The following is a 9,530-nucleotide window of genomic DNA, read 5'->3' on the forward strand; positions in this document are numbered from 1 at the left end:
AGTGATTCAGTTATACATATATATTCCTTTCCATGTTCTTTCTCAGTATAGGTTATTACAAGATATTGAATATAGTTCCCTGTGCTATATAGTAGGACCTTTTTGTTTATCTGTTTTATGTGTAGTAGTCAGTATCTGCAAATCTCGAACTCCCAGTTTATCCCTCCACACCTCCCTTCCCTCCTGGTATCCATAAGTTTGTTTTCTATGTCTGTGAGTCCGCTTCTGTTTCCCCAGATCTTTAATCAAATCCCTCACTGCTTCCTAATATGTACCCTCTAGTCCAGCAAAACCAACCCTTTACTGCTGCTTCAGTGTTTTGTTCCTTACCTTCCTTGTAGATGCTTTCCCTTGGTCTGGAATGCCATGACCCTCTCCGTGTGGCTTAGATATGCTTCAGTGCTCATTTCAGGAGTCATGCCCCTGAGTCCTCCCATCTGTACACTCGTATCATTGCATTTACCACGCTGTGTGGTCGTGATCCAAATCATTTTTCTCCCTGACCAGGTTTTAAGCAACTATACACTCTTCTGTTTAAAAAAGTGCCTGCAACTACAAAGACTCAATAAGTAGTGAATGGATGAATGAATAACTGAATGAAAAATTACCCTGGAATGTGATTAAGGGGATTAAGCAGAAACTAGAAATCCTAACACTGAACTGTAACGTATGTCCCCACAAATTCCTTTCCTACTAGTTTCCCTTCCACCCGTCTTCCAGTTAGGTCATCTGTTACAAATTTTTCAAATTGTGGAATGTATCATATATACAAAAGGCTATAAAACATATGCAGCTTAAAAATAATTCTAAGAATACACCCATGTAACTACTGACAAAGATTCTTTGCTTGGCAAATTTTAATCAGAATCCTGAACCTTCTAGTTCCTTCTGTGCACTTCCATTTAAAGTCTAGTTTCAGTAAGAACCCTGCTAAGTCTGTGTAGCAAGAATCCCCCATCCGCCATATCTGATCACTCTCACCATCTAATCCGGTTCCTGGTCCTCCTCTGTCCCCCCAGGTGACGTCTGATCCCTCCAGCATGACTTCAGTAAGAATCCTTTTAGGTCAGATTAGCCAGACTCCCCCCCACAACCCTGGATGTTTCCTCTAAGTAATTTCCCATCCACTGCCCCCCACCCTGCTCCTAGGCTATAAATTCCCACTTGGCTTTGCTACATTCAGAACTGAGCAGGTTCTGTCCTGAGATCCCTTCCCCCCTTTTGCAATAGTCCTGAATAACATCTATCTTTACCACTTTAACTACTGTCCAGGTCTGGTTTTGCTTTGACACTACCAGCTGGGTTCAGAAATAGAACACTGCTGCTTCCCTGGAAATGCCTCGTGTGTCTCACCTGCTCCCAGTTGGCCATTGTTGTGGTGGCTGTGATCATCTTTTCCTTGCCCTTATGTATCATTATTATTATTATTATTTTAAAAAGAGGTACTGGGGATTGAACCCAGGACCTCTGCATGCTAAGCATGGGCTCTACCACTGAGCTATACCTCCCCCTACCTTGCCCTTATTTAGAGTTTTACCACCTACCTATACTTCCCTAAGCAACACAGTTTAATTTTGCTTTGTTTTAAAATTTATATAAATGGGTTTTTGCTATTACTTGCCTGTTGGTGCGTATAGTGCCAGTACATTCATTTGTACACGGAGACAGTATTACATTGTACAAAGACGATCACTGTTTTGCACATTCTACTGAAGATGGACATTTAGGTTGTTTCTGTTTTTCTGGTAATCCTATTCTTATTTATGTTTCTTGGCCACATTTTCTTAGGAGTGGAATTATTGCGTTGTAAAGCGTGTACCTCTGCAATTTTACTAGATAATGTCAAACAACTTTTCAACTTGATTGTCACAATTTACACTCTCTCCCAGTGATGTTCAAGATTTCCTATTGCTTTGCTTCCTTGCTAACGCTTGATATTAGCAGACTTTTAAATTTTTGCTGATCTTTTATTCTTTAATTTTTTGCTAATCTGATTGGTGTGGAATGACAACTCTTGTTTTAATATTTATTTCTCTGATTACTAACGAAGCTGACCATCTTTTCATATCGTTATGAGCCACTTGTGTTGCTTTTCCTATAAATTTTTATTGATTGATTGATTTACTTACTTTGGCTCATTTTCCTACTACATCGTTTGGCTTCCTAGTGGATTCATAAAAGTATATTTTGGAGCTAGTACTTTGTTGATTATATCTGCAGCATACCTCCTAGTTCATGGCGTGTCTTCAATTCTCACTGCAGTGTCTTTTAATGTTCAAAGACATGATTTTAATGTATAGGGCTATATCAATCTTTTTCTTTAATGGATGGTGTGCTTTATATCTTGTTTAAAAAATCTTTCCCGATCCCCAGGTCACTAAGTCAGTCTTCTATGTTATCTTCTGTATGAGTTCCCTAGGGCTGCCTGAGCAAATTATCACAAACCTGGTAATTTGACATGGAAGAAATTTATTCTCTCCTAGTTCTGAAGACCAGAAGTCTACGGCCAAGGTGTCGGCAGGGTTGGTGCCTCCTGGACTCTCTCTCCCCTTGCCTCTCTCCCGGCTTCCGGTGGCTGCTGGCAATCCTTGGTATTCCTTGGCTTGTAGACACCTCCATCCAATCTTTGCCTCCATCTTCACACGGTCTTTCCCTCTGAGTGTCTCTGTATCGCCTCCTTTTCTGTCTTTCATAAAGACATTTGTCCTTGGATTTAGGGCTCACTCTAAATCCAAGATGATCTCATCCTGAGAGTTTTAATTATATTATATAAAGACCCTATTTCTAAGTAGACAGGTTAGGGCTTTGACAAATCTTTGGGGGGCCACTATTCACCCACTATATTTAAAAACGTTCCTTTTGAAACTAGGAACAACATACGAATTCCCACATCACACACTGCTGTTCTGCCTAGTGCTGGAAGTCTGAGCTGGCACAGTCAACCCGGAAAAGAGGTAGGAAGTTGAAGGATGGAAAAATAATAAATAAAACTGTCATTAAAAGCAGGTGATAGGCTACAGTACACAGAAAATCTTAATGAATCTACAGGTAAGTTGTTGGAATTAACAAGAAAAGGTGGCATTTGCTAAATACAAAACTATTAAATTCAGTTGTATTTTAATGTACCAGCTAGCAACAGAAAAAATAAAAATAAAAATGTTTATTTCAAGATAGCATTCACAGTAGCTTTGAAAGCTATGAAGTACTTGTTTGAGGAATTAATTCTAGCAAAAATGGACAAGATCTTTATACAGAAAGTTAGGCAACTTTTAAAAAAGTAATTCAATTGAAAAATATCACATATTCACAGATTGGCAAACTCAATATTAAAGATGTCAACTTTCCCCCATGTAGTATATAGAGTCAATGGCCTGTCGACCAAAATATGCCCTGCCCCACTTTATGAACTTTTCCTAAGAAATGTATTCACCTGCAAAGTCCAAGAAATATTAAACACTCTGAAGGAAGGACGAATTGTGAGCTTTCCCACTATATAGCAAGAATGTTTACAATGCTATAGAATTTCAGACCATGCGATACTAGTGGCAGGAAAGGGAAAAACAGAACCATACCACATAGTGATGCATAAACAGGCTGGAAACTTATCTGCAACCCGGGACTGCAGAGAGTTGGAGAAAGTTTGCATGTTTCAGTGAGTGGAGCTGGGACAATGTGTATTAATGATTCCAATTCCAGTGCATGGTTGTTCTCCCCACACCATCAAGCAATTCACTCACACCAGTCAGGTGTCCAACAATTCAACTCAATTCTGACACCATCTACTCGGGGATAGGACCAGATTCCTCAGGTTAAGGGCTCAGTCCATAAGACTGGCCTTCACTTCAGATGCCAATCACAAGTCCAGGTTGTCACCTGTGCTTCTGACCAACTGGCTATAAATCATAGCTTCCCACAACCCCCTCCATGGGTCCAATTAATTTGCTGGAGCAACTCACAGGACCCAGGAAGCCAGGTTCCTCAGTAGACTACCAGTTTATTACAAAGGATAGTGAAGAACGGTAATCAGCAGCCTGATAAAGAGATGCTCAAAACAGGTTCCCAAACAAAGGAGCTTCTGTCCTCGTGGAGTTTGGGGCAGGGCTTGATGATTTGTGGAAGTATCTGCTTCACCAACTTGAAAACGCTTCAAACCCCATCTTTTTGGGTTTTATGGTGGCTTCATTGCATAGGCCTGATTGATTAAATCATTGGCCACTGTTGATAGAATTAACCTCTAGCCTCTTTTCCTCTCCTGGAGGGGGATGGGGAGACACTAAAAGTTCTACTCCTATAATCACAAGGTTGTTTTTGTTGGCAACCAGCCCTTATCCTTTGGTACTTTTCAAAAGCCAAAGCATTAACATAGCAATAGTCTCCTTTATTGCTCTATCACTTCAGAAATTCCAAAGGTTTCAGGCGCTCTATACCAGAAATGGGACAAAGGAAGACAAAATATGTATTTCTTATAAATCATAATATCGTACGTATCTGTATATAGAAGAAAAAGAGTAAGATCCCATCACACAATAAATCCAAAGATCAATTCGAGGAGGATTAGTGACAAAAGGCAAAACATACCATTTGTCATCAGCAAAGAGGCTGTCTCTGTGCTGTATTAGCAGTATATGTCTACTGGCAGCTGCAGTGACTGAAGAATTATTAGTTCCTTCACTTTATGGCAATGATAAATTAAGTCTTACAACATATTACCCAAAAAATGCCAACTCGAGAAGTTTCTCAACATGGGTTTCTCATTGTACAAATCTTTTTAAATTCACCCTGAGAAGGTGGCCATTCCAATCCATCACAGTGGCACTGCCACAAATGGCCCGCGTGTTCCCTGGACCTCAAATGACACATGAGCATAGCAGGAATTCATCTGTCCAATGCTGCCTCTTGTAAAAATAAGTAAAAAGTAGGTGCTGACAGAATGGCGATCACGGTATATCCCTGCTTTCTTATAAATCTTTTGTTATTATTTTTTTTTTTTTGCAGGGGAAGGTAACTAGGTTTTACTGTTTTGGGGGGGGTTTCTTTTTCAGAGGAGGCACTGGGGATTGGAGCCAGGACCTCCTGCATGCTAAGCATGCACTCTACCACTGAGCTATGCTCTTCCCCCCATAAATCTTTTGTTTAAATGAATAGAGATTCCAACAAGGAATTCAGAAGGACTGACTTAGGTTCTGGAACTTGGAGTGTGTGACCTGTTGATGGATGATTAACTTGACAGGTCTCGTCTGTCTGTGTCTTTCAAAGTCTGGTTTAGAGAATGAGACTTTCAGTCTGAACACTTGAAGTAGGGTATGAGTAATTGAATTGAAAGCATCATATGCTCATACAAATGTCCGTAAACTTTTCCCTCTCCAAAAAAATTTCTCTGTAACAATTTTTCATATCATGGCTCTCTTTCCATAATTTTACACTACATTTTTTTAAGAAGAAAATTTTGGGTGTGAAGAGAGGATGTGGCTGCACAGGTGTAGTGTGAGGGATGCCTGTGATTCTAGATTAGTCCTATATCTTCATTATAAAGGTGGTTACATAACTATACACATGTGATAAAGCTACATGGAACTACACACACACAGATATGAATGCAGGTATGGTTGATGAAATCTGAATAAGCTCTGTGAATTGTACAATGTCAAACTCCCGGTTTGATACTATTCTAGAGGTGTGCAAGACGTTACCTTTGGGGATACTGAATGCAAAGTATAAAGAATCTCCCTGTGCAGACTTTTGGTAACTTCCCCTGAATATATAATTATTTCAAAATGAAATTTTATTTCTCATAAAATTTCAAAAGTAATATAGGCTCACAATAACAAAAAAAATCAACTTCTTCCAATCCCTATCTTCTCAATAGAACCACTGTTAAAACAGTAGATTTACAGACATTTTTTTGGATCCATAAACTTGTAGGTTAGATCCATAATTCATCTTCTCCATCCTTTCTACTACATAAGAAGGATTATTTCTAATTTTCAGCTCTCTCAAAAAGAAGGCTGCCTGCTGGGAACACTGTGGATAACTTAAAATTTTTATCGATAAAGCAAAACAGAGAGACTATATAAACTAGACTCCCATTACTAGGGTCTTAAAAATCTCATGTACCTATATATTCAACAACACTGGATAATATTTATCTTTTACATTTTTGTCTATTTGGATACAAAAATTGTTTTCAAAATATTTCCCTGATTACTTGTGAAACCAAGTATCTTTTTTTCTTGTCTTTGACTTTTCCATGATGTCAAATTTTCCTTTTTAAAAATTTTTACTTACTGATTTGTTTCAATTCCTTATGTATTATGAACTTCAACCTTTTGCTGTTATGTTTGTTTCAAATGCTGTCTCCCAATCTCTTTGGTCCTTTGACTTTGCCCACATTGCCTAAATCAGCAAAGGACTGAATCTAAAAATATATGTATATACATGTGTGTATATGTATAACTGAATCGCTTTGTTGTACACCTGAAACTAACATTGTAAATCAACTACACATCAATAAAGAATAAAATTTTAAAAAGTCCATTGATTTCAATGTTAATCTCATCCAACAACACTCACAGAAAATCCAGAGTAATGTTTGATCACATATCTGGGTCCCTTGGCCCAACCAAGTTCAAACATAAAATTAACCATCACAAATAGAATTTATTCAACAAGTATTTATTAAGCACTTAATATGTGCCAGGCATTCTATTAGGTTCTAGAGATACAGACATGAACAGTCACTATCTCTTCTGAAAGAAGGCTGAAGTAAACAAGGGAAAAATAAATTAATAAGCAGGACAATTATGGATTGATAAATAAAAAATTATTACAAAGAGAAAGTGGGGTGGGTGGGTGGCTGCTTTAGACTGGATGATCAAAGATGCTACTGATTTTTCACTGTTAAGCAAAATGTTTATTATGGTTTATGATAAACAACCACTATTAAAATATTTCCAAATACTAACTTATAAAAAAGGAAGGGCATTAAAATTTTATTAAATGCTTTTTGGGCATCTATTTAAATGTTCGTGTTTTATTTCGATTTGCTTTTGTTACATTTATCCATAATGAATTACATTAATAGTATTTTAATTTTGAAACATCATAAAAACTATGTATTATTGTGTATTATTACTTTAATCTAGGGATGGATTACTTGTGCTAGTATTGGGCCAGATCTGGCCCACCGCTTGTTTTGGTACAGCCTGCAAGCTAAGAATAATTTTAACATTTTTAAAGGGTTAAAAAAATCAAAAGAACAATATTTTATTACATGTTTCAATATGAAATTCAAATTTGGGTGTCCAAAAATACTTTTGTATTAGTTTCCTATTGCTGTTGTGACAAATTGCCACAAATTTAGTGCTTTAAAACAACAGAGATTGATTCCTGTAGAGTTACGGGGGTTAGAGCCTAAAATCAGTGTTTTGGAGATACTGTTAAGGTTTTGGTTGGTAGGGCCGGCTCCTTGCTGAGGCTCTGAGGGCACAACGCCTTTTCTGGTTTCTAGAGAAGCATTTCTTACATTTTTGTTTTGTGGTTCCTTGCTTCATGTTCACAGGCAGCAACTTAGCATCTTCAAATCTCTCACTGTTTCTGTCATCACTCTGTGTTTTGTCTCTCTGAATGTTACAGCAGTGTTATTCATAGTAGTCAAACAGTGGAAACAATCCAAATACCCATCAACTGGTGGTTGTTTTAATCCATAAAGTTCAATACTAAAACAAAGTCAGCAACAAAAAGAAATCAGTTATAAGAAGGAACAAAGTACTATTACATGCTACAAAATGGATAAATCTTGAAAATATTATTCTAAGTGAAAGAAGTCAGATATAAAAGACAACATATTGTATGAAATGCCTAGAAAAGGCAAATCTATAGACAGAAAGTAGACTAGTGGTTGCCTGGGGTTAAGGGTAGAAGGAAATGTGTACAGGTTTCTTTTTGGGGTGATGGAAATGTTCTTAAATCATGGTGATAGTTGCAAATCGTTATAAACTTACTGAAAACCATTGGATTGTACTCTTAAAGTGAATGGATTTTACAGCATGTAAATAAAGTTATTTTTAAAAGCACAGGGTGGTGAGGATATAGCTCAGTGGTAGAGCACCTGCTCAGCATATGTGAGGTCCTGGGTTCAATCCCCAGTCCCGCCATCAAAGGATAAACAAACATAGCCAGAAAATTAGGAGTAAAGTAAAGAAATGTTAATTGAGACTTTGCAGTTAAGGAAAGTGATTTTTGAGATAAATGACGATGAGTGGTTTTGTGGATTTTATTTTTATTTTCTCCCAAGTGCTGTGACAGAAAAGAGGGTCGTTACCAACTGCGCCGGGCTTGGGGAAGAGTCATTCATTCAAGATGTATTGATTTGCCAGGAATGATTCCAGACACGGGAGAATCAAGATAAAATAATGACAATAAAGACTCCAGTCTTCATGGGGAGTTTACAGTCCAGGAAGCAGATAGACAAGTTCATGTATGTTAAGTAACCAGGGTAGGACAGAAAGTGTGGGTGAGGTGATTAGGGAAGGCCTCACTGAGAAAATGACAGGTGGGTGAAGACCCCAAATTTATGCACCGCTGGCCACTGGGATCTTTCCTAGAAGACGGAACAACCAGGCAAAAGCCCTATAGTGATGTAACCCAGTAGGACCCTAGGGGGCCTTCCCGGGACAGACCCCTCCCCATATCCTGCGCTGGAGCTCCTCTCTGAAGTACTCCGGTAGTATTTCCTGGGTTTTTCAGATGCTAAAAAACACCATCAAATGCAAGAAGTTAACTATTTGACGATCATGTGCACATAGCCCCCAGACCTTCTGGTGCCTACGGATTGATCACCATCAACCAGAGAATTGTGCACAGCTGGTCACATATCCTGGGCTCACATATCACAGCCCTTCCCTCAGGTGGCCTTTAAGGATGCTCAGCTGAAACCCTTCAGGGAGTTGGGGGTGGGGGGTTAGGCATAAGCCACCGGTTCTTCTTCCTCGCCCAGCAGTAAACCTTTTTCTGCTCTAAACTCTTGACACTTCTATATATATTTTTTCCCTCGCTGTGACTTGGGGCACAGGAACTTGGGTTAGGCAACAGTGAGGGCTAGTCTGGCCGGTTTGGGCATGAGGACTGCAAACATCTGGCCGCTGCGCCGATAAATAGCGAAGAGGTGTGGGGGTAAGGGTTGGAGCAAGAGACCATTCAGCCGACTGCTTCAATAACTCAGGCAAACACTGTGGTGAGGCTCGGGAGGGTGAAGTCTAAGTGTAAGAAGCGGTTGGATTCTGTATGTATTTGCAATCGGATGGCTGGACTGATAGTGGGGTGTGTGAAACAGAGTTGGCCCCACATTCTTCGGCCTGAGCAACTGCTGGGATGGCGTGGCTGGGACGGGAAAGAGTCCTGAGTGGAGAAAATGTGGACGAGGTAACCACCCGGCCGCTGGCCGTTGGGGACCAGAGAGTCACGGCCGCTTCACCGCCAGCAGCGGCGGGAAAACTCCCGCCCCCAGCGTGCCCCGCGCGCCGCCCGCGCGC

Source organism: Camelus ferus, chromosome 14 (genome assembly GCF_009834535.1).
Source record: "Camelus ferus isolate YT-003-E chromosome 14, BCGSAC_Cfer_1.0, whole genome shotgun sequence".
Taxonomy (NCBI): Eukaryota; Metazoa; Chordata; class Mammalia; order Artiodactyla; family Camelidae; genus Camelus; species Camelus ferus.